At 43.1% G+C, this 25,636-nt stretch overlaps 1 protein-coding gene across 2 annotated transcripts in view; it reads left to right on the top strand.

The window, feature by feature from the left end:
* The window catches only part of PLEKHG2 (pleckstrin homology and RhoGEF domain containing G2), a 138,791-nt gene that overhangs the window by 16,444 nt on the left and 96,711 nt on the right, over window positions 1-25,636 (top strand). Inside the window, exon 2 of one of the 2 annotated variants that reach the window (XM_089679796.1) lies at window positions 18,372-18,450. The exons of the other annotated variant lie outside the window; for it this stretch is intronic. The gene's annotated coding sequence lies outside the window, so the exon portion shown is untranslated. The remainder of the gene's footprint in view (window positions 1-18,371; window positions 18,451-25,636) is intronic. 2 annotated transcript variants of the gene reach the window in all.

The following is a 25,636-nucleotide window of genomic DNA, read 5'->3' as shown; positions in this document are numbered from 1 at the left end:
ATTTATACATTTTTACATTTTAAAGAATACCTGGAGGGAATAGTTAGGTCCACGGGTGGACTGACAAATCATGGGGCCCCCGGGCAATAGGGGATCCTGGGGCCCCTGTGTCCCTGTCCAAACTCAGAAAAGCCTATGAAAAAAGTACCAGGGGCATCTCATGGGGCCCCCTACTGACCCTGGGCCCTTGGTCAGTGCCCAAGTTTCCAAATGGTCAGTCCGCCCCTGGTTAGGTCATGTTACCAAACAGATTATTTGTTTGATTTTCTTTCTTGCATTTGAAAAAAGACAGCTGGCATCTGACTGGTTACTGTGAACAGTGTAGCCAATTTCATTAGCTGCTCTCTATTTAGCTTTTGTCTAAATAGTTTATAGAAAGTGACATGGCTCCTAGTGAAATGCATTGTTTTCATATGTAAAACAATGCTTCCCCTTGCCTGACAATACATTCAGTAGCTCTGGATTCCAATGGTTTTCTTCTGCATAACAAAATATTTCAATGACTTACATAAATGGAATGAATAACATTTGGTTTTATTTAATCAAGGAACATTGCTGTGCCTGAACAATAGCAATAAGTCAATCAGAATCCAGCTTTTGGAAGCTTAGAATTACCTGTCTAGTTAAAGCAAAATTCTTACTGGTGGTTGCAGATTACCCTTTGATCAAAACTTTCAGTGTAATGTATAGAAGGACCACATCTTGTTGCACAGGGCTATGCTTCCCACACCAACCAACTAAATGTGGACATCCATTATCTAGTGCAGATTAAACATAAGAGATATCACTTAGTTGCCTCATACTGTCCTTCCCCACAATTGGCTATATATGATACAATCTGTTTAGTTATTTGCTTGTAGAGAGAATTACAACCTTATGGAATGGACATGTCAAAATATGCAACAGTGTAGCAATAAAGAATTATTTTTTCCTTTCGCCATGTCTTTGGTTTTTTCATGGAAATGCTTCTTCACATTTCCATTGACGCACTTTGCTACTGAATTCAGTATATATTGAAAAACCTTCCTTATCATAGGTCAAAGTCAGTTTTCGAAACCTAGATATACAAGCCATACTGACCTCTTACGCAAGCAATAGAAGAAAAAGAAGAAGAGAGCCACTGCCTTCTGAAGCAAAGGCAGGGGTCAACTAGAAGGAACAGGACAGGAGAGAATAGGACATTTAAGTGATTAAGAGAGAAAAAGTGAACACAAAAGAAAGTTCCTCTCAGGCCTCAAAAGTCCATCAAGGGATAGTGTATCCACGAATCCCTTGTTTTATCAGATGTATTTTGTGTATTGTGAAGTATGCATGTTAGTTTGTCATTAACCAATTAAACTTCTGTTTGATGAAGTTGATAGACACCACAGACTGTTTCCACGTTTTCGCTATTACTATTCTGGCAGTCAGTAATATATAGGACAATAATCATTTAGAACAGTGGTCTCCAAACTGCGGCCCTTTGCTTGTCTTTATCCAGCCCTTGTGGCACTATTCCTCTCACTGATACGAGGCAGTAATCATCCTACTGATACCAACGATGTGGCACCATTCCTTTCCCTGACACCAATAATGAAGCATGATTCCTCCCTCTAGAACCCAATTATGGGGTACTAGTCCTCAAATTGATACCAATGATGGAACACCATTCCTCCCACCTATACCAATTATGGGGCACAAATTCTTCTCCTACTAATCACAGGCTCTGTGTCATTTTTTTTTATTCCCACTGACTCTGGGGCATTTTCTACTCCAAGTGGCCACAGTTTGACCCCCCTAAAGTCTGAAAGATTGTAACCTAGCCCTTTGTTTACAAAGTCTGGAGACCCCTGACTTAGAATATTTAGAGATATCCTTGTCAAATTCATGAAAAAAGGCAGTTTCCGGTAGTGTGGGTAGGTTGACTGGAGCTATTGAATAGATTGTTGTAAATTCTAATCCAGAATTTAGGCATTTTGGGGTATTGCCACCCACTGACACTGGGGCATTTTGTACTCCAAGTGGCAACAGTTTGACCCCCCTAAAATCTGAAAGATTGTAATCTAGCCCTTTGTTTACAAAGTCTGGAGACCCCTGACTTAGAATATTTAGAGATTTCCTTGTCAAATTCATGAAAAAAGGCAGTTTCCGGTAGCGTGGGTAGGTTGACTGGAGCTATTGAATGGATTGTTGTAAATTCTAATCCAGAACTTAGGTATTTTGGGGTATTGCCACCATATATGAAACATTGATTGACCATGTTTAGCTAGGTCATACCTAAATCTGACAAGCCTATGTTTTGATTAAAAATCTGGAATGATTCCACAGTTTTGTGATGGTTGGAAGATATGTTTATCTTTAGCACACTTTTCATACATGAAATCATCCTCTGATCCCCTAATTATGGGTAACACTTTCTGGATTACTCCAGGCACATTTGGCATTGGTCTTTATAATGACATCCTTTCCTGTAATCCCATAGAAAAATACTGCCAAATGTCAACTCAAGTCTCTTTATCCTAAAATTACAGTTAATATAGTGGATAGTAAACTGGGCCTATCCATGCTGTATGTAAATCAATATCGCATATCATCATTACCAAATTGAATTATTTTTTTGAGAAAAAAGCACTTATTGCTTGCCAAAAATACAAAAGCTACAAACACCCTTCCTCAGTATAGATGTCAATCACATGGTCTCTGGCTATCAGGAACTTTAAGGATCAGCTAGGCCCAACCAATGCCTGATCAGAGGTTTCAAATCAGCAAGTATGGTTGCTCTCAAGAAAATATGTAAATAAAATGTATTTATTTCAGCTTAGATATCGTGGCTGCATTAGTTAACTTTTTTCAGGCTTTTTTTCTCTTTATTTTACCCTGGGTGGCTACACTCAGTTCTCAACTGTATCTTTGGAAGGAGTCATGGTTAAATCTCAGGCTGAACTTCAAACATGTCTTCCACTCTTCATCTCTATTACAAAAAGGTTACATGGACATAGCATTTCTAGCAAGATTAACTTGTATTTTCTATGCTTGCTGAAAATGTTCTTCACCTGAAAGCAAGTAGGGCAGAGGGTTCCAAAACTATTTTTTGACCTTGGTCCATTTTAGTTTAACACTGAGTTTAAAACAAACTAATTACAACCAAATTCTGGTACAGACTAGCACCTCTAGTTTAGTGATTCTGAGTTTGTGCAACCTTAAGCTCCAGTGCATGCAGGCAAGGCTGCAGTGGGCAAAAAGGGACTGGTCCCAGTACCTGGGATTGCTTTGCTTGCATTTCACAAGTTCATATTCTGAGGCCCTGCCTGGAACAGTGGACTGATTAGTCTGAGGACATTTTTACCCAGAATGGCAAGGCAATGATGTGGGGCCTCTATGCCTTTTGTGTCTCCAGTTGATGGGGTTTCAGTGATCGCTATTTCTTAATGACAATCAGACATCTCAATTATACCTTTTTACCATCTGGGTTGAGTAACCAATAGCCATATGAACCTGATTTTCCTTTTCTATTCCTCCTACTACTAATACTGGATACAACTTTCTCTACATTCTATCTAGAGTTCGGGGAGGCACCCCACTTTTGCCCCCCACATCCACACATAGATGACACTCATACCCCTGGTTTTCTGTGGATCTTCGGGGCCTGATTTCCATCCTGCCTGACCTGAGGCTTACCATATATTTGTTTCCCTGGAGCTATGTCCATCTTCTTCCAGTTTTGCTATTTGTTATGCTTACAGTATTACTTATTGTCCTCCTGAAGAAGCAGGTATAACTTCCTGAGAAACATGGATACATAAGCAGCCTTGAATTTGATTTGAGATTATATCAAGAGCCTATGCTCCAGCAATGCTGTAAAAAATGCTTTTATTTTGAATGTTCTATTGTATTTACATTTTTACATTTTGTACAAATAAAGCAAAAAATTGGGAGTTTTTCTCCCTGTGTTTTAATAATTAATTGTTGTCTGTTCTACTCTTTTGGGGCTCCTCAAAAGTCCATGTTTTGAGTCTCTCTTTTTTTAAATATTCCCACAATAGGATGTGGGGCCCCATTGTGTTCTTGAGGGCTAGGCTCACCCATAATTTTTTCTATTCATATTCTGTGGCCGTCAGATGCAATGGACCTAGCTAGCTTTGCAGTCAACTGCTGAAGATAACCGTGGGTTGGCCATGTCCCAAACGTGAGTTAAAATACAAAATTAGCTGGATTGGCTGTTGTGTACATTTGAACCTACATTAAATGGCATCTGTAAGCTGATTGGTGGCTTTGCTATCCTTTAAAATACTTTTCATACTAGAGTGTGATAATGTGACTTCTGCCCATATAAATGAATGAAGTCTGCTCCAAAAGAGGTTTGTATAGCATGGTCATGGGGTGTAACATTCTGACATATTTGTGCAGAATTGGAAATGATCCACAAAGTGGTGTGTGAAACAGCTTCCAGGAGCTGTTTATCCCCATTTACAGCGAGCGCGGGAGGATGTTTAGGAGTTCTCTGTAATTGTTTCCTCTAATTACTAGACTTATTTTAATCATTAGAGGAATTGGTAACATGATAAAGCACATCATAAGGCAATGATAATAATTGGAGAACTTCTCAGAAACCCTTCACATAATTGGCTTGCTCATTCCCTGCTAGATTGGCTTGCAGTCTTCATTTCAGTTGACCCGAGCCTTATTATTAGAAGAAGAGGTCAGAGTGTACTGAGAGGTTACCCTGTGCAAATGCTACAGGAAATAGTTTTAAGTCCTATTTGGACTTTCTTAAGCAAAATTAAAAGGACATTTTTATTGTTATTTTTTAGTTAATATTACTGAATGCTTTCAATAACTTCTAAATGCCCACTCCACCAAAAACTATTCAGTAATGGTTTTAGTCAACTTCTTATTGCTTTTGGGAACACTTGGGATATTTTGTGGCAATAGTTTGTGTCTCTGCCCCTCCCACAAGGCCATAATGAAGGTGGCACTCTCCTCGGTTATTTATTCTGAATTATATTCTAAATTATAGTATGATGATATTCAAGTATAGTCGGATGCTTTCATTTAGCTTTGTAAGTGATGGGAATGGAAATATTTATGGGAATGCTGATCTACTGAATTGCCTAAAAAGTTAAAAAAGCCATACCTTAGATTGTACACCCCTTGAGGGTTAGGGACTGATGTGAATGTACAGTATATATGTAAAGCGCTGCGTAAATTGACCTTGACCTCTCTGCGGCCTTCGACACAGTCGACCACCCCCTCCTCCTCAAAAAACTACACTCCCTCGAGCTCAGAGATTCTGCTCTCTCCTGGCTCTCATCCAACCTGTCACAATGCTCCTTCAGCGTTACCTATAATGCTACCACCTCCCCCTTACTCCCCCTCTCTGTTGGGGTCCCTCAAGGCTCTGTCCTCGGGCCCCTTCTCTTCTCCATCTACACCTCCTCCCTTGGCCAACTCATACACTCTCACGGCTTCAACTACCACCTCTATGCCGACGACACACAAATCTATCTCTCAACCCCCCACCTCACCCCCTCGGTCTCTGCCCGAATCACACACCTACTGAGCGACATATCAGACTGGATGTCACTCCACTTCCTTAAACTGAACCTCTCCAAAACCGAGTTTCTTGTCTTCCCCCCAGCCCGGACACCACCCCCCATTGACTTCTCCATCACATCCAACAACGCCACCATCAAACCCGCCCCGCAGGCCAGAGTACTTGGTGTCATTCTGGACACCAACCTATCCTTCCAACCCCAAGTCCAATCTTTAACTAACTTGTGCAGACTCCACCTCCGCAACATCGCCAAAATACGCACGTTCCTAACCCCAGAAAACACTAAACAGCTCATCCACTCCCTCATCATATCACGACTCAACTACTGCAACTCCCTCCTCACTGGCCTGCCTCGCCGCTGGCTATCCCCGCTTCAGTCGATCCTGAATACGGCTGCCAGACTCATTCACCTTTCCAACCGCTCTGTTTCCGCCACCCCCCTCTGCCAATCCCTCCACTGGCTTCCGATTGCGCAACGGATCAAATTCAATATCCTAACACTGACGTACAAAGCTGTCCACCATACTGCCCCGAACTACATCACTGACCTAATATCCAAGTACCGCCCAGCACGCACACTACGCTCCTCACAAGACCTCCTTCTCTCTAGTTCACTGGTCTCCTCCTCCCATGTCCGCCTCCAGGACTTCTCCAGGGTGTCACCCATCCTCTGGAACTCCCTGCCCCAACCTATCAGATTATCACCTACTCTCCTCTCCTTTAGGCGAACCCTGAAAACCCATCTCTTCAGGGAAGCCTACCCCACCCCCTGCTAACTTGCCGACCTCCTCCACTCTTCCTACCACTCCATCCCCCACAGCTATCTCCTCCTGTACCACCATCCCCTCCCTCCTAGACTGTAAGCTCGAAAGAGCAGGGCCCTCAATCCCCTCATGTTTTGCATTGTATTGGTATTGTTCTGTCACATGTTCCGTCCCCCTTTGTAATGTACAGCGCTGAGCGAACTATTGGCGCTTTATAAATACTGTATAATAATAATAATAATTGATGGCGCTATATAAGTACCTGAAATAAATAAATAAATATGATTGCAGAATTTATGTGAAGTAAATACATTTTGGGTGATCTATCTACTCAGTCTTTCTTACTTGTTGTTTCTCTCCCCCCCCGCTTTATAGCAGTCTATCATGCCATGCATGTGAAAATGTAAAACGTATGTATGGTAGAACATTCTGAGTGTGAGAGAACAGGTTTTTTTTTTGTGGGAGCATTGAGGCCTCTCGCACTAGCTCACATTTAGCAGAAAGCGTTTTTACGATATCTGATCCAAAAGTATTTTTGGAAACATGTCAGATTATTTGGAAACTGATTGTTTCCATATTTGGAAGGGTCAGAGAGAAAGATGTTAGAGTGTGTGTGTAATGCGCACCGCAGCATGTACACAATGTACTGTGTGTGCGTGAAACACACCGTGTCACATGCTCCCTGGCATGCTCCTCCTTCTGACATGTTTTGGCAAAAACACATCTTGTTATTGGTATTAACCCGTTTATGCTTTTTCAAGTAAATTTTTATTATATCCATTTTGTATAAACTTACAACCCTTTTGCGGTTTATTTTATCTGTGTTTGTATTTAACAATTTTTTTTGTGAGAATTGAATGTACAGTGCACAGTTATGTTCAGCAATTATTTTTCATTGTTTGCTGTAGAGGGAAAATCCAAGCAAACGGCTAAAAACACATATGAAGTACATATATGTTAAAGTGCAGATAAATCCAAGAACAAAATTGCAATAAAATTCAGCTCACCTTAGATGTCCTCGGAGCCTTGGATATGATGGATGCATTTGTTTTCTTTTTTTCAAACCTTTTTACCTTAATTATCAACCTGGAATCCTGCTGGCAACACACTTGGGGTCTATTTTAAAAAGTGTTGCATAGCCATTTGTCCAGCAATTCTGCATTTACATTTGTTCAAACAAAACTAGACAAATAAGAATTTTTTTTTATGCTATAGTCTCTTCTGAATGAATGTTGTTTTATGGTCAGTAGTAAAATAGTGAATTATGGTCACTAGATGGAGCCGAGGAGCATGGGAAATATGTCTGTAACAAGTGAAACAATGTAACAATTCTAGAGAACGCTAGAGGGAATTGATAAAAAAAACGGAAACTGATGGTTTTCATGTGTTCTCTACAATTGTTACAGTGTATCTCATGTTACACCAATGTACTTTTTGTATTTCTTATTTGCCTCAGCTCCACCTCTATTCTTCCTGTGCTGCATTGTTATCAGTTAGCACTTTTCCCATGTCTCTGTGTACAAAGCACCTCTCCCTATGTTATGGAGGAGAGCAAAGCAGGAAGTGTTCTGTAGTCCAGCATTTCTCAACCATTTTTCAGTTGCAGCACCCTTTAAAAGTATGCTAATCTAAACTGTAATAAAAGCTAAAATCAATGGAAACATGAGCCTGGGTTGATGCACCACCTTGAAGAAATTATCTTCACATCAGAAGTCCCTTTCACATCACTTCAGACGTCTCTCCTTCCTGTTTAAGCTCTCCCATCACATCAAAGTCTCCTAAACATCAGAGGCCCTCCTGACACATAGTCAAATATCACTCATCTTAGAGTCCTCTCATCCATCTATGATCCAAGGCAAACTGGGTCCTGTGCCCAGGGACCCTGGGGGAACTCAATGGCACCCTAAGGTGGTTGAAACACTACTGTAACCATAACACTGTTCCAGTCCTAGGATGAAAACACCGGGGTTTATTTACTAAAACTGGAGAGTACTTAATCAGGCTCACTTCTGCATAGAAACCAATCAGCTTCCAGGTTTTATTGCTAAAGGTTAATTGAACAAGCTGAGGTTAGAAGCTGATTGGCTACCATGCACAGCTCTACCAGATTCTGAGTGCACCAGCTTTAGTAAATCTGCCCCACTGCTCCTGCCAAGAGTACAGTGAGTGAGTGTTGTCACCCTATGACAGGAAGTATGTTACTGGCAGGATCACCATGTGAAAATTAAGCAAAAGAAAGCATGAAAAAAAGAAAACAAATGCAGCAACCTAATCTAAGGACTGGCAAGCTGTATTATATTACATTTTTGTTCTTGGTTTTAAAGCGGTAGTTAACTCCGCTATATCATTATCTTTTTTGTGGCCCCCCAGGTGGGTTATGCCATATTGTGCTAGTATGCACAGCATCAGGGGCAGACTGACCCTACGAGCACTCAGGCATTGCCCGAGGTCAGTAGGGGGCCCCATGAGATGCCCCTGGTACCTTTCATTGACTTTTTCATAGGCTTTTTTGGGTGTGGGCGTAGACATAGGGGCCCCATGATCCCCTATTGCCCAGGGACCCCATGAGTTGTCAGTCCACCCCTGCACAGCATATTAGTACATTATGGCAGTCTTGCCTGTCAAACGGTGCCCTCCAGTGCTGCGATGGGATTGATCCTGACTCTTCCATCTCCACCCAGTCTTACTTCCGGATTCCGCTACTCTGGCCATTTGATAGGCCGGGCCATGATAACGTCACTCCCGCACATGTGCCCGAGAGTCACATCACTGCAGCACAGATCAGGGCCATAAATGTTGGCTGCGGATGACATGACAGCTGACAGGCAGGAGGATGCATTTATGGCAAAAGACATCAATAGGGTTTTTAAAAAAATAGTTTTACTTCCAAGTTATCAGCTCTGAATACCTGCACTAAAATGAAATGATCCATAATTTGGATTATGTAATGGTTGCTAGGTCAACACAGACAGTATCCTGCAGTCCAGTTTTTGTATTTGAGGTCCATTGTCTCATGAGGCAGTGTTATCTCTATGGACAGCTGTGGGTGTGAATGTTTCACACCAGCTCAACTCTGTAAGGAAATGGCATATAATTGTTTTATATTATATCAATGAATCCTGGGAAGCCAAACTTTCTTGGCACCAGCCTACCGCTTTATGACTGAAGGTGTGCTAATATCTACAGTATGTCAGGAAGGAAGGTCACTTCATAATCCAGAATCTGGGAGTAGCTTGGCTTGTACATGGTTTTATATCTCATTAACAATGGAAGCTGGCCAGCATACAATTTGGCTGGAGTACAACACTGAAACATGCCACTGGTCAGACCAGTGCAGAAAAATAGGAACAGGGTAGAACATTAGAAACTGGCCAAATCTCAATTTGCTCAAAGCTGATATACCTGTTTATGGTAGATGAGGGAGATCTAAAGCTGAATTCCAGGCAACGAGCTAAAAACATAGATGGGAGATAATTTACTTGCCAAAGGATTTGTATTTCTGTCTATTCAGTTCTGAGATTTATATTGCCTATCCACACAACACAGCCCAGCCTGACAGGACAGTAGACCTGGTTGTACTCTGCTACAGATAAGTAACTATTACAGGTCTTGTCCCTCCCCCCAGCCATTGACTGGATGGTAGAAGGATAAACAGTAGACTGATGAGCTCACCTCTCTGTCCCTCTCTCCAAGGGGCAACTGATTGTACCCTTGTGCTATTTCTTCTTCACCCAGTCTAAGCTCTACTGTAAAGGGGGTTGTAAGAGACTGATACCAAGTCAAATGTAAGCGCTTACACTGCTTGTAATTAATCACTGTACTACTGCACTATAGCCAAAGATGGCTACAGCATGGCTCTCTTGTTCTGGTAGGGTGTACATAGAAAACATTCCAGAACCCCGCCCCCTGCGCACCGCCTGGGGAATGCATTGGGAGCGCTTTGTGACTGATGTATCCTTTTGATACAGCTGATCACAGATTCCAGTGAAGGGCCAATCACAGCGGCCCTTTACCATGTGATCAACTGTGTCCAATCACAAACTTGACAGTTATCGACAGTCTTTTCTTTACACGCTGTGTCTGCATGAGGAAAAGACAAGCCAATACCTGGCAAAGCTGTCAGTATTTTGTTTAATCAGGGCACTGATCATCAGTGCTGTGATGATCAGTGCAGTTTATCAGTGCCCATCAGTGCAGCTTATCAGTGCCCATCAGTGCAGCTTATCATTGCCGCCTATCAGTGCCCCTCAGTGACACCGATCAGTGCCCATCAGTGTAGCTTATTAATGCCCAAGCGTGCTGCTTCATCAGTGCAGCCTCATCAGTGCCCATCAGTGCAGCCTATCAGTGCCAATCAGTGCCCATCAGTGCAGCTTATTAGTGCCCATGAGTGCTGCCTCATCAGTGCAGCCTCAGCAGTGCCCATCAGTGCAGCCTATCAGTGCCCATCAGTGCAGCCTCAGCAGCACACATCAGTGAAGAATAAAAAATATTTTTTTCATTTGTTTAACAAAAAATAAAAAACCCAGTGGTGATTAAATACCACCAAAAGAAAACTCTATCTGTCAAAAAAATGATAAAAATGTCATGTGGGTACAGCATTGCATGACCGTGCAATTGTCATTCAAAGTGCGACAGTGCTGAAAGCTGAAAATTGGCCTGGGTAGGAAGAGATTGAAAGAAGATGCTCCCAACACAGGGTGGTTACTGTGGGGATACAAACCAGGCTCCAAAGTGCCACGTCCTAATCAAAACGATTTGTGATTGAAAGTGAAAAACCTTATGGACTTTATAGGTACTACAAACAATGGTTCATAAAATGTAACACTTTATTGAACATGCACAAAATAGTACATACACATATAAAAAAATGTGTTACAGAATATATTCTGACCCTGTGACATACAAAAATATGACCAATGCAGATTCATGTATTGCTAGTAACTCCCACATTAGCAAAGATATGCCACAACTCATCAATAACTAAAAAGGGGTCCTCTTTGGATGATAATAATAGTAATGGCTCAACATGTTTCGTGATGATATCGCTTCTTCAGGAGCTGTAAGAAGACTTCTATGTGAAGAAATATAGAGAATTGTGTTAATAAAATAACAAGCAACAACTTACATACAATGCTGAATGTACACATATCAAAACAAATGGTAATGAAGCAATTATGATACCTCAAAGCACATACATCTGCATAGAGGTGATGGAAGAAAGCATCTAAGGACACCATGAGGGGCTAATCGATGAGTGGATCCCAGCAATAACGGGGGGGGGGGACGAGTCACCTGCCCCATGACATTAACTGGTACGCAAAAAGTATATGATGATTGATAATAGTATAGTGAGGCCATCCTAGCTAATTGATACCACTATAAATTAAGGGATATAACTGACCTCCCCACTAATAACACATAGTAAGGCCACTGATTATTATCCTGGTATGGGAACACCTGGGTCAGCCTGAAGGGGCCAGTATTGTATGTATAGATCTATATGTAACACAGAAGAAAAAAAAGGTACATCTATATTTAATATGTGGAGCATGAAAGCCCCGGGACTTGTCCTCAACTGGGACCCCAATGGATAAAGCAGCCAATATAGGAAACAACATAAAGGAAAGCAATGGACCTTACTTATATATTGAATGATGAATTGAAGGCTCGGGAAATGCCCCTTAATAGTGGCGGTTTAATACTATTTCTTCTGAAACAGACTGTTGATATAAATTAGGACTTTCCTGGATAATGATTGTCCTCAAACCAGTCATGTAGAGATCTATAAAGAGACATACGGTATATGTGATCACTTGGGGCAGAAACCACTGGTGAACATTAATCTTAAACTCGTTATATCAGATAACAATACTACTATACCTACATGGAGATGTAGAAGGTGTACTGACTACCAAAGGTCTCAGGATTGCCCAGGAGATTAAAACGCCACCACCATGCCACATAGAAGGCCTCAGAATTGCCCAGGAGTCCTAGATGCCACCACCGTGCCACCATGAGCCGCCAGCCACCTTCACCATTTGTAGGGATCCCAACGAAGGCCATCCGCGCCATCAATGGCAACATGTGACATCACTGAGCCCGGCCATACACGCACACAATAACCACCACCATAGAGATGGTGGGAAGAGCTCAAGCAGGCGACAAACGGCAGCCATATGGTTTATAAGATAAGGTTTAATGGATGCCCGACGGCATGTGGCATTTAACCGTTCAATCCAAAGTACTCCTTTTTTCAATATGCATTTATCCCAGTTACCCCCTCCGGGATCCTTGGGAATTACTTCCAGTACCACGAAAGAGACCATGGTGGTGTCAAATCTGTGGTACAGGTCCAGGTGCCTACTAACTGGCGTAATCATATGATGCGACAGCACAGAAAGCTGAAAATTGGCCTGGGAGGAAGAGGGAGAAAGTGCCCGGTATTGATGTGGTTAAAAAAAGAAAAATACAGCTAATTCTCTAATGTTGAATACAGATCTGAATTAAATTACACCTCCGCAAAAAAAATTAATTGGGCCCAGGAAAGTTTAGCCATAATGTGCCAGTATGCAAAGCATATTAGTACATTATGGCAGACTTACGTGGCTGGTGATCCCCTCCAGGGGTCATGGGCACTGCATCTTCTCCTGGACGTCCTTCCAGGATCTGACATTTTGGCCATTTGTTTGGCTAGGCTGCGATGGCATCCTTCCTGCATATGCACACAGGAGTCGCATTGTCATAGCACAGGGCCATACTGTAAATGTATGTTGAGCTGCACATATGTGACTTAGTGTTCACAAACACTAACAGAAGGGTTTATGACCCTGTTCACGTGTTTTTTTAATTAGGATTAATTCCACTTTAATTTTTTGGTTTTATATCTGCCATGAGTTCAACTTTAAATCAACTAATGATTTCAGTGTGTCTTTTAGGGACTCCCGTTGTGAGACCTCTGGCCTTGAGTTCCAAGATCTTCTTTCCTACTGTGCCCTTTACAAAGAGGTCATATTTTCCCTGTTGAATTCTCAATGCAATTTTAATGTGGTTAATTTATCCGGAGAGGTGGTGGAAACAACTGGGAACACCCATTACGTGAGTAAAGCTGGATATATACAGTTACATTTTTTTCATTCAACCTGAATGAAAAAAAAAGCTAGCAAGCTCCTTCATCTATGCTATACAGTGCAGATTGATGAATCTCCCACTGTGACTATGGTTCTTTGCCAGGTGGTGCCAGCAGCTCTCAGAATACCCAAACAGCAGCTGCATCTGATCGGAGGCGGTTGCTGTTCAGCTGGCAATTTTCTTTCTGGCTTCCTCAATTTTTCAATCGAAGGATGTCGGAGGAAGGGTGGTAATATGGCCAACCACAAAGCAAATGTTGGCTGGTTCATCAGGAACTGGCAAGAATTGGCATAGTATATTGTGTTCAGGAGCAGAACAGAGGATCAGCAGCAGTGAGATGCAATAAGAATGGAGAAAAAGAGAAAATAGTATTTTTTTAAAGAAAAAAAATGGCAATTGTTTTACAGAATGTTTCAACAAACTAACTACTGCAGGCTATTGTTTGCGGCTTTCTGAATACCCATAAAATGACTGAATCTGATGGGATGGCAGTGTTCAGTAGACAATTTTCCCATTTATAAATCGAATTTTAGTGAGCTAGGTGCTGAAAATAAACTTTAGACCTTCATAAAGAGTAACTCCACTTTTGTTGAGAAAAAACATTCCCCTCTAGGTGATCTAAGTACATTGCAGGGAAATTTTAACAAATTTTGTTGCAGATTCCTACCTTTTGTTATTCTAACGAAATAGCTGTTTGCATGTATTCATTTTGTAACAAACTGTTGGCGCTATATAAATCTTGTATAAAAATAATAATGTGCAAAGTGAATGTAGATGGGAGTTATTTTATAATTATCAATGAGCTGCTGAACTTGCAGGGGTGCAATGTGAAAAATGGCATCCCTTTATATGTGATTTTCCCTTGGGAGTATCTTACCAAAAACTATATTTTTGTTGCAGGGGATGCCTAAAATCTGACTTGTATCTTAGTGCAGGAAAATCTGTGAGCCAATCACACAAGCAGGGAATGATGTTCCTGGGGGGCGTTCTGTATACCAACTGTGTACAGAATGCCTTCAGGTTGCCATAATGTATTGCATTTTACAGAAAATTGCAGATTGAAAAGAAAAGGTAATTTTTAATAACATTAGATTATAAAATGACTTGGGCCGTAATTGTATATGATATATCTATATATATTTATTTTTTTTTATTTTTTTTTTATTTGCTATTTTTTCCCACAACAGTGGAGTTTCCCTTTAAAGCCCTGTCACTGCTGGAATATTATACAGCTTTCATTTCCACAATACTATTTTTGTTAAAAATTACTTATCAAGATTTTTCTCCACAAAGGGAACCTAATTGAAGAAATGTGCCCAGTAATGTCAGTTATTTTCAATCCTGTCAAGGCCTGTACAAATATTAATGTTTAATGTCATTATTGACTTTTTATGTGAACCCATATTACTGTTTACAAGCACCTTAAATTCTAAATGTCACAAAACTGATTTGTTTTTTTCTTTTATAAATGAACAGACAGCTTGGTTTATTAGCAGCAGAATAACAGTCACAGCTGTTGTCATGTTTATCTTCTCCATAAAACATATCTCGTCTAGTGTGTCTGCTTCTTCCAAGGACATGCATTTGTTGAAGGACAGGCGGAGTGCACAGCAAACAGAAGAAAACTTTCTACTTTTGGCTCAGGTGGGGAATCACAGCTGAGGAACCTATGGGGCTCCATCACAAACTCTGCTTTGAAAATAGTTGTGAATTATGGGGCCGAAACATTGAAAACAGCAATGATGGTTCAGCAGGAGTGTCACGGTTGTGGCTGCTTTCTCACGTGCATAGCTTTGGTAGTTAAAAATCTGGTATTTTCCCCAAAGAAGGGGGGAAGGAGTGGGTTGGAGAGCATTCCCCCCCAAGTCAAAGCTGGAGTGGTGGCCATAAGAAGAGATACTTCCCCATTCAGGAATCAATCAAAGGAACATTCGCAGTTAAAGAAGAACTCTGGGATTGGAAAAAAAATCACCCATTAGTAGACCCCCCTACACAAAACACTAAACAGTTAATACATTTGTGAAATTCCTTACCATTGAAAAGTCTAACTGAATTTTCAGGAAGTCTTCATTGTAATTGAAAAGATAACAGCCTCTGCTCTGCCAAGGAGGAAGTGTAATAGCAGACATTGCTTCATATCCTCTTCTCTCTCTCTGCAGTAAAAGGAAACTACAGTTCCCATCAGTCTCTGGGAAATGCATTGAATGTGGGTTGGTACACTAGGCCTGTACGTGTTGAATGTGTACTCGCCCACTTCAATATAAATCAAGCCCCCTCATTCTCCAGCCACACTGCTCAGCACCACACAGCAGGACAGTTAGGTGACAATCTTATAAATGTAAAGCATGCGTGTGCAAAATGTTTAGTTCATTCTATGTAGTCTACTTTAATTAAATATTAAACTCCCCCTTCTCTAGGTTTTCTGTTACTGTCTGTGGCTGCTATCCTCACATGCAATCTCTTCCCCTCCAGACACAACAGCAGATAAACTACTTGATCAGAGACTATATCCATACTACAGGACTACCATAGGGAAACATAGCCCATGGGGTCATAGACAAGAACACATTTATAGTACAGCAAGAAAGGCGTTGAATCTCTGACAATGTTTTTATGGCTCTTCCTGTGCCAGAGTCAAGAATTGAGGGGACGCCTCCCTCCAGTGGGGTCATAGAAGCAGAAAGTCTTCCTCCAGTGGTGTCACAGGGACAAAAAGTGAGGGGAAGTCTCCCTCCAGTGGCATCACAGAAACAGGAATTGTTGGGAAGACTCCTTCCACTGGTGTCACAGAAACAGGAAGTCTCCCTCCAGTGGGGTCACAAGGACAGGAAGGGGAAGTCTCCCTCCAGTGGGGTCACAGAGTCAAGAAGTGAGAGGAAGTCTCCCTCCAGTTGGGTCACAGGGACAGGAGGTGAGGGGAAGTCTCCCTCCAGTGAGGTCCCAGGGACAGGAAGTGAAGAGAAGTCTCCCTCCAGTGAAGTCACAAGGTCAAGACGTCAGAGGAAGTCTCCCTCCAATTGGGTCACAGGGTCGAGAAGTGAGGGGAAGTCTCCCTCGGGTGGATCACAGGGATAGGAAGTGAGGGGAACTCTCCCTCCAGTTAGGTCACAGGGTCAGGAAGTGAGGGGATGTCTCCCTCCAGTGGTGTCACAGGGACAGGAATTGAGCAGAAGTCTCCCTCCAGTGGGGTCACAAGGACAGGAAGAGAGGGGAAGTCTCCCTCCAGTGGGGTCACAGGGCCAAGAAGTCAGAGGTAGTATCCCTTCAGTTGGGTCACAGTGTACGGAAGTGAGGTAAAGTCTCCCTCCGATGGGGTCACAGGGATAGGAAGTGAGGGAAAGTCTCCGTCCAGTTGGGTCACAGGGTTGGGAAGTGAGGGGTAGTCTTCCTCCAGTGGAGTCAGAGCAACAGGAAGTCTCCCTCCAGTGGTGTCACAGGGACAGGAATTGAGGGGAAGTCTTCCTCCAGTGGGGTCACAGGGACAGGAAGTGAGTGGATGCCTCCCTCCTTTGGCATCACAGGGACAGGAGGTGAGGGAAAGTCTCCCTCCAGTTGGGTCACAGGGTTGGGAAGTGAGGGGTAGTCTTCCTCCAGTGGAGTCAGAGCAACAGGACGTCTCCCTCCAGAGGTGTCACAGGGACAGGAATTGAGGGGAAGTCTCCCTCCGATGGGGTCACAGGGACAGGAGGTGAGGGGAAGTCTCCCTCCGATGGGGGTCACAGGGACAGGAAGTAAGTGAAAGTCTCCCTCCATTTGGGTCACAGGTTCGGGAAGTGAAGGGAAGTCTCCCTCTGGTGGGGTCACAGGGACAGGAAGTGGGAGGAGGGCAATGTGACAGGAGGGGGGGCAGTGCAACAGGAGGGGAGAAATGTGACAGGAGGGGACGTAGTGTGACAGGAGGGGGGCAGTGTGACAGTAGGACACCTGAACACCCCATATGCTTACTCAGGTTCCAGGCACTGCTGTGGCAGAGAATATATTTTCTAGGCTTCCATGGAGGAGCAGCCTGGAACCAAGAAGCAGGAGCCCTGATTCAGGGGCGGAGCTAGGAGGTGGAGCTGGCAGTCCCAGCAACCGATGGATGCCAGAAACACCTTGCAGGCTCTACATTCTCCTCCCTGCAGCTGCTAAATGCTTACTTCTCCTCCTCTCTCTCCCACCGGCATTCAGTGGCAGCAAGGAGGAGAATGCATCAATAGCTCTATATGCCGCACCTCTCATCCAAGTGGGTGGGACTGGAGCAGCTGTCAAACTCCAGCCAATGATTGGGCTGCTTAAGAAGGGTGGTTGAGCCCCAGAAACGTAGTCCCCATCCCATTGACTGGCGTTTGACAGCTGCTCCGGTCTCGCCCCCCCTTGACAGCACCTTTCACCAGGCCCATCAACCAAAGAGACATCATGGCCCACTTTCTTTAGCCCACAGAAATCTGTTCCTACCATGAAAAGTCCAGTTGGTTGGGTTTGCTTCACAGGCCAAAGACCCTTTGTATTGGGTCTGCCCACCAGCCGCTCTGAGTCCAAGCTCTTGCAACCTCCTGTGATTTGTGACAAGAATATCCCAGGAGGCTGAGGGATCTGGGACACATCGTTCTCGTGTATGCAAGAATGGTGGGGTGGTGGTCTGTTCTGCTATTTGTATTATTTCGGACTTTACTCTTCATGTTGGCATTGGGCCGGGCTGTATTTAACATAATGATATTCAAAGGCTTAGATCGGCAATGTGTAGGGGAGCGGCACCTGGGCTCAAAATTTACCATGGGTGAAAACTTGGGACTCACATTTTTCTGTATCATTCTCTGTGTTCTGAATCCTAGGCACTACCGGGGTCATATAACACACCCACCCCCCACCTCCATGGATTTCTGTTGTTACTTCTTATTACAAAACTTCAAACACTGATCATTTCTCGTCCTGGCCTATCTAATATTTTCCTATCTTTCCAGCCTCTGAGCTACTAGGCTCTTGCTTCACATCAAAGTTTACATCTTCTCACAATGGGATGAAGATAGCTGGTCATCTCTGGTGAGTTCTGAGTGCCTGGCTACCTGTAAAGCTCCTTCACCTACTACAAGGCCTTTGATTTCAGCACAAACATTTACCTGCCAACTTTCCCACTTAATCATAGCTTGCATGAACTGCACATTCACCAAAGACTTTGGTCTTCACGTACAAAGTTTTTAAAACAGAGTTGCTCTATTTCCTCATAGCAACCAATCAGATTTCAGCTACCATTTTATAACTCAGGTTGGAAAATTAACAGTGCAGTTACATTATGCTTGCCCTTCCCCTAAATTCCCAAACTCCTAACAAACATATGGTAAACCCAATTGATAAAAGAGCAGTCAGAATGGTACTTATCAGTGCCTGGCTATAAGACCCTGGCATTGTGTGACATGGCTTTGTAGATAAACAAAGTTATGTCAGACCTGATGGCTGTACCTTAGGAACAGAATGGTTACCTTAAGGGGCCTGTTATATGTGCACCATTTTCTCTTGTATTGCTGATGTCCTGTATAGGGACCCTTCAAATCTTTACATTCCACTGCATGGATTACCAGACAAAAATTAACATGAGGTATTTTGTGTGCTAATCTACATTGCTTTAAGGCAGTCCAATCATTATCAACTCCAAAACAAAAACGTATTATATTGCAGCTTACCAGTTCCTAAATGTGGTGGCTGCATCAGTTTTCTTTCTTAGGCTTTTTTCTTCTGTTTTTCACCTGGTGATCTGGATAGTAGCACAACTCCTGTAATAGAGTGCCTCCACTCTGGATGAAAGAGCACAGGGGCACCTTTGGACAGCAGCATTGCCAGTCTTGGGGGAAGGGAGTGGTAGATGTACCAGTAGATTTAGATACACTAACAAATAAAAGCCAAACTCCAGCTCACATATTATAGGCAGTTACATCAAATATGTGTTTCCTTTTGTGATAAAGGTTTTACATAAATAAATAAACCCCCTTATCAGTGGTAAATGGTTTGCCTCATCTCTATAACTGATATATTAAGCTGGAGAGCCTCTTCTTTTGAAAAACAACAGACTTACTGGCCAGGTCACCACATGAAAATAGAAAAAAGATAGCTTAAGAAAAGAAAATGAATGCAGCCATCACATCTATATATTGGTAATCTGCAATATAATATGTTTACTTTTGGGTTTAACCGCTTCCCGACCACCCTATAGCAGAAATACAGGGTGGCACGGGTGCACAAAGTCACGTATATATACGTGATTTTGCATTTCCGGGTAGGAGTCACGCGGCTGTCAATCACCAGGTCCCGACCGGTGATTACTCGCCGGTTACCGGTGATTGCTGAGGATCTCCGACGGGGAGGAGAACAGTTTTGTTTACTAACAGTTCTCCTCCCTGTCAGCTCAGGCACACTGCTTTGGATGGCTGTGCACAGCACAGCCATCTAAAGCAGTGTGCTTTCAGTGAAGCACACAGACACCTCCCCATAGTAAAACACACCCAGCACACAGTTAACCCTTTGATCGCCCCTCATGTTAACCCCTTCCTGCCCAGTGCCATTAGTACAGTGTCAGTGCTTTTTTTTTAGCGCTGATCACTGTATTGGTGTCACTGGGGATGTCAGTGACACCAAGTCAGTTCCTCCCAGTGTCAGAATGCCCACCACAGTCCTGCTATAAGTTGCTGATTGCCGCCATTACTAGTAAAAATAAAAACCATTTAAAATCCCAGTATATATACCGCCATTTGTAAACGCTGTAACTTTCACGTAAACCAATTAATTTACACATATTGGGATGTTTCATAGCAAAAAGTCCAAAATATTGTTTTTTCTCAAAATTGTAAATTTTTTTTATAGTGCAAAAAATAAAAAACGCACAGGCGATCAAATACCACTGAAAGAAGTGTAAACTTAATTAGGTGGTCATCTGATTGGTTGTTAGTTGTTGTTTTTTTGTTTTAAAGTTCTTTGCTTTTTACACTTTCCACACCTTTGTTCTAACCTCTGTGCACCTTGGCTAAAATGATGGCTGCAATCCTACTACTGTTTTGCTCTACTCTTTACTACACTAGTGAATATAATGAGTATAAGATATCATGTTATCTCTTTCTGTTCAGCCATCCACCAAGGTCCTTGTTTTAGACATTTCAGATACATTAGGTGAAGTATAAACATACCCCCTAGGACTTCACACTATATATATAGTAGCACCAAATGCTAAGGCTAGCAAGCATTGTTCTCATAGCTCCCCAGGGCACTGGAATGTCCTCCTCCTGGATGTCTTCTGCTTCCCTGATCGCCTCTAGGTTTAGGTCACAGCATCTAAATAGGAAGGGTTGGTTAAAGAATATGTAAACCCAACTTTCCCGATATGTGCCTACTGTGCCATGTACTTATATGAAAAAGTCTCCTGTTCTCTTTGTATTGCTTCCTTTGTGGAAATCCCTGGTGTTCCTGCCAGTCCCTCTGCTTTCCTATTAAATACTGACCACACTAGGCATGAGAGCACAGCGTGGTCAGTTTACTGGCTGTGCTGGGAGCTAATCCAGTGATTTGACCACCACTGGTGTATGGTGGGTATACAGAGCTTTTAGCCTTCCTCTAACAAAGAACATGAGCAAGAGGAACATTTTGATTCTTATTTTATAATGAATAGGGTCCATTCACACTTCTATGGTGTGGTGGATTGTGCTCAATAGGTTTTGACTCTGCTAATGCGATCGGCTGTTGCACAATTTTATTAATTGTTTCTGGCTGATCGAATATCTTTATTTTGGGGGAACCAATCATCAATTAGACCATTTTTAATAAATTGTTTTTCAATTATAATTGAAATATCTTATTTTCATTTTATATCTTCAGTTGATCAGTTGATATTTTAATTGATAATAGATCACTTGTTTGCAATCGCTTTTATCTAAATTGATCACAAATTGCTATGTGTGGCCACCTATAGTTATAGTAAAAAACTGCATATTTGAGGGATAAAAAAGAAAAATGAGGAAAAGTTGCCCATGGAGAATGGTCAGATGCATTATTTTTTATGCAGGAAAAAAATGAAAAATTGGTTGCCATGGGCATATTTGTACCTTTTCACAGTTTTATTTTGACTTCCATTAAACAGTTGGAAATGTTATATTAGAGCAGCTAAAGGTTTCATAATATAGAACGGTATTCACTGCAGATTCTAGTGGAATGTTGTAAAGTTCTAGTGTAATGTCCCACATGAACAAGTGTAAACCACATTACTGACCCTAATTCTTCCAACCAGACCTGGTCAGGGGTGACAGGCCCATCCTTGTTTAGATCACTCCCATCACAATTAGCGATTTCTTTAATATCTCCACTTTGACAAAGAGCTCATTGTACTGGAAATGTTAGAGAGCTTTGCATCTTCCTTTTGGTATGTATGCACTTTCCTTCTGCACTTGTGATCTAGTACACAGGACTTTATTTGTAATCGTCTCCAAGTGTTTAGCGATACTTAAAAATGTGAACAGCTTAAAGCTGAACTTTGAGCATTGAAGTCACAAATCAATTCAGCTTTGTAATTATTAATACATCATTACCTGTACCTGAATTGCAGTCTAATGTACAGCAGGGCTCAAGGAAGGGAAGAAAGAAGCAGCACAAGGAGCCTCTTAGCTGTGCTGTAGTGTAAGGCAGCATACTGATAGGTGGAGAGAACAGAGTGACACAGACATGAACTCATCAAAGTGATGCTTCTCCTTTTAGGGCTCATTCACACTTGTGTTGACACCTGTGGTTTTCTGAAATAGAAAAACCCAGGTCTCTACAGAGGCATATGGTACAGAGCAGTAAAACCAAACTGGAACATGTTATGTTTAACTGCAGTAATTTATGCGCTTAGGTATATTTACATGTTTGAGAAGAATTCTACACATGTATACACATACGCACATTTATGCAAGGTCTGTACAGAACATTTTACTCAGGATCTTTCTGTGAACAAGATCCAGAGTATACAAAAAGGCCAAAAGATTCCCCCTGAGAATTTAAAGGCACACTGATATACTGTATATTTGGCGTATAAGACGACTGGGCGTATAAGACGACCCCCTACTTTTCCTGTTAAAATATAGGGTTTGAGCTATACTCGCCGTATAAGACTACCCCTCTTCCAACGCACACCAAATAAAAATTAAAAAACATCAGATTTGATTTCAATATGGTATGGTATTTCAGTATGGTATTCCAATGATGGGGTGCTACTCCTCCCACTGACACCAATGATGGGGCACGATTCCTCGCTCTGACATCAATGATGGGGCACTATTCCTCCCACCATTGCCCCACCAGTGCCCCATCATTAGTGTCAGTGTGTGAGGAATAGTGTCCCATCATTAGTGTCTGGGGGAGGAATAGTGTCCCATCATTAGTGTCAGTGGGAGGAATAGTGGCCCATCATTGGTGTCAGTGGGAGGAATAGTGCCCCATAATTGGTGTCAGTGGGAAGAATCGTGCCCCATCATTGGTGTCAGTGGGAGGAATCGTGCCCCATCATTGGTGTTAGTGGGGGGAGGATAGTGCCCCATCATTGGTGTCAGTGAGGGGGGGAATAGTGCCCAATCGTTGGTGTCAGTGGGGAGGAGGAATAGTGCCTCATCGTTGGTGTCAGTGGGGGAGGAATAGTGCCCCATCGTTGGTGTCAGTGGGGGGGGGAGGAATAGTGCCAATGGTGTTTTAGCATGGTGCTGCTGCACACTTACCGGCCGCTCTCTCACTCGATTTTTGTGGGTCGGCTCAGCTCCGCCTCCTCGCCAGTGATTGGCCGCCTGTGTGCCTTTCCTGAGCTACAGTTCTGGCGGCCAATCACCGGTGAGGAGGCGGAGCCAAGCGGCCGCGTGGACATCGAGCGGCCGAACAGAATGAAGGAGCAGCTGCGCTTCCTGGACCGGATCGTCGTGGGACCGGGACCAGAGCCAGGTAAGAAACAGCAGCCCCCTGTCCGCCCCAGTACTTAGTGTCTCTTCCGTTGGAAGGGGGGGTCGGCACTGTGCCGCCCCCCGAAAATGTGCCGCCCTGACACCGGTTTGCCGTATACCGGCGTATAAGACGACCCCCGACTTGTCAGAAAATTTTCATGGGTTAAAAAGTCGTCTTATACGCCGGAAAATACGGTACATAAAAAACATACTATCTTAAAACTTATCATATTGATATAGATAAAAACAAAAGGACTACCTGAGTCCCGAGAACCACTAAAACAGTGTGGGTTAGTAGGTATTATGGACATCCAAAAATTCTATATAGATTTAGATGCAAATGTATATATAGGGGCAGCCCATAAAAAATAAGGACGAAAAAGTGTAAAGATGGTAAATATAGGGTATGCAAATAAGGAATCCAATAATAATGATGTCAACAAGTATATCAGGGAGAGAGAGCTTACCCAATTCAAGGTTGGAGAAGGGTTCTGTCTGGCGACTGGGGTAACCCCAAGAAGACACATGGGAGAGGTGGATCATTATATATAGCACAACCAATGAGCTAATACCACCCATTAAAGGGTGGGTCATGGGCTGGAGCAAGGACACCAGCTGGAGAACCGGCAGTGCCTGGCATCCATCAAAAGATTCCCCCGGCATCAGCAGTGCGCGATGATGTCACGCGCCACCAGCACACAGTAGACGGCACAGTGCAGGAGGAAGGAGTGCGGACAGAGAGGGAAGGCCAAGCCCACAGGCCCCGCCCTGGGAGATGTGGTCATAGAGGCCACTCAGCCCCACAAGCAACTCCAAACAGGGAGTGCTGGGGGCCTGGGTGTGCCAGACAGCAAAGCCAGATGGCCCATGCATAGGGGGGCCGCTCCTCAACACCACCCAGCAGCCCAGCCGAAACCTCCATTTTCCTCTATGGAGCAGCGGGTATAAACAGACGTGTCCTTTTACACTTGCCGACATCTGATCTGCCAAAATGGGATGGATGGGGATCCAATTCCCCTTCTGTCTGTCGGATCGGGTCAGGCGGTCCGTTTTCATCCAACTACCCATTGAGGAGAGCGCGCAGCTGTGTGTCTGCTCTGCAACAGCGGAGCAGACACAGAGCTGTCACCCGCTTGCTCAGTGGGGATCAGCGGAGAGATCCCTCACTGAGCAAGTGGATCCGCTAAACGGGTTTGCTCCTTGTGAAAGTACCCTAACTTCTCTGACTTAATTAGTAAGGTCCTTTGTACACAAAGCCGTCTAGCAGTTTTGTGTTCCTTCCAGCATTTTTGTGCTCCTGGAGGAACAGGTGCAGCATCCAGCCCAATTGCCTGCAGCCTGTCAAAGTCTATGGTAGGCTGAGGCTGGACGGTGATGAACTCTGTACTAAGTGGTACTCACATTTAGGGCCCCATGCTTTCAGGTCTTCTGCATTTGTTCTTGAAAGCATAGGGCCACTTGGTCCATGCACTTCTCCATGTCTCATCCTGTTACAGGATCTGCAATTACAGAAAAATACCTGTTAATCTGCCCGAAATGCACTTAGCTTCTAATTCCTATTGTGGGCCAACAATACACAGGGGTCGATTTAATAAAACTGGAGAGTGCAAAATCTGGTACAGATCTGCATAGATACCAATCAACTTCCAGGTTTTTTCTATCAAAGCTTAAAGGATAAGTTCACCTTTCATAATTTTTTATTATTATACAGGATTTATATAGCACCAACGGTTTGCTCAGCGCTTTACATTATAGTGGGGAACAATACAGTAACAATACAGTTCAATACAAGAGGGATTTGAGGACCCTGCTCCTTGGAGCTTACAATCTAGGAGGGAGGGGTGAATGGTACAATAGGTAATAACTGTGGGGGATGGAGTGTTTGGAAGAGTAGAGGATTCCAGTATTAGCAGAGGGTGGGATAGGCTTCCCTGAAGAGATAGGTTTTCAGAGATCACCTAAAAGTAAGTAGAGTAGGTGATAGTCTGATAGATTGGGGTAGGGAGTTCCAGAGGATGGGTGATGCCCTGGAAAAGTCTTGGACACGAGCATGGGAGGAGGAGATAAGGGAGCTAGAGAGTAGGAGGGCTTGCGAGAAGCGGAGAGTATGGTTTGGGCGATATTTAGAGATAAGATCGGTAAATGTAAATAGAGGCAGTGTTGTGGACGGCTTTATACGTCATTGTTAGTGTTTTGAATTTTATCCGTTGTGCAATGGGAAGCCAGTGGAGGGATTGGCAGAGAGGGGTGGCGGATACAGAACGGTTTGTAAGGTGGATGAGTCT

Source organism: Staurois parvus, unplaced genomic scaffold (genome assembly GCF_062004578.1).
Source record: "Staurois parvus isolate SC_StPar_1 unplaced genomic scaffold, SC_StPar_1.0 ptg000232l, whole genome shotgun sequence".
NCBI lineage: Eukaryota > Metazoa > Chordata > Amphibia > Anura > Ranidae > Staurois > Staurois parvus.
This window is presented reverse-complemented; position numbering and strand designations above follow the sequence as displayed.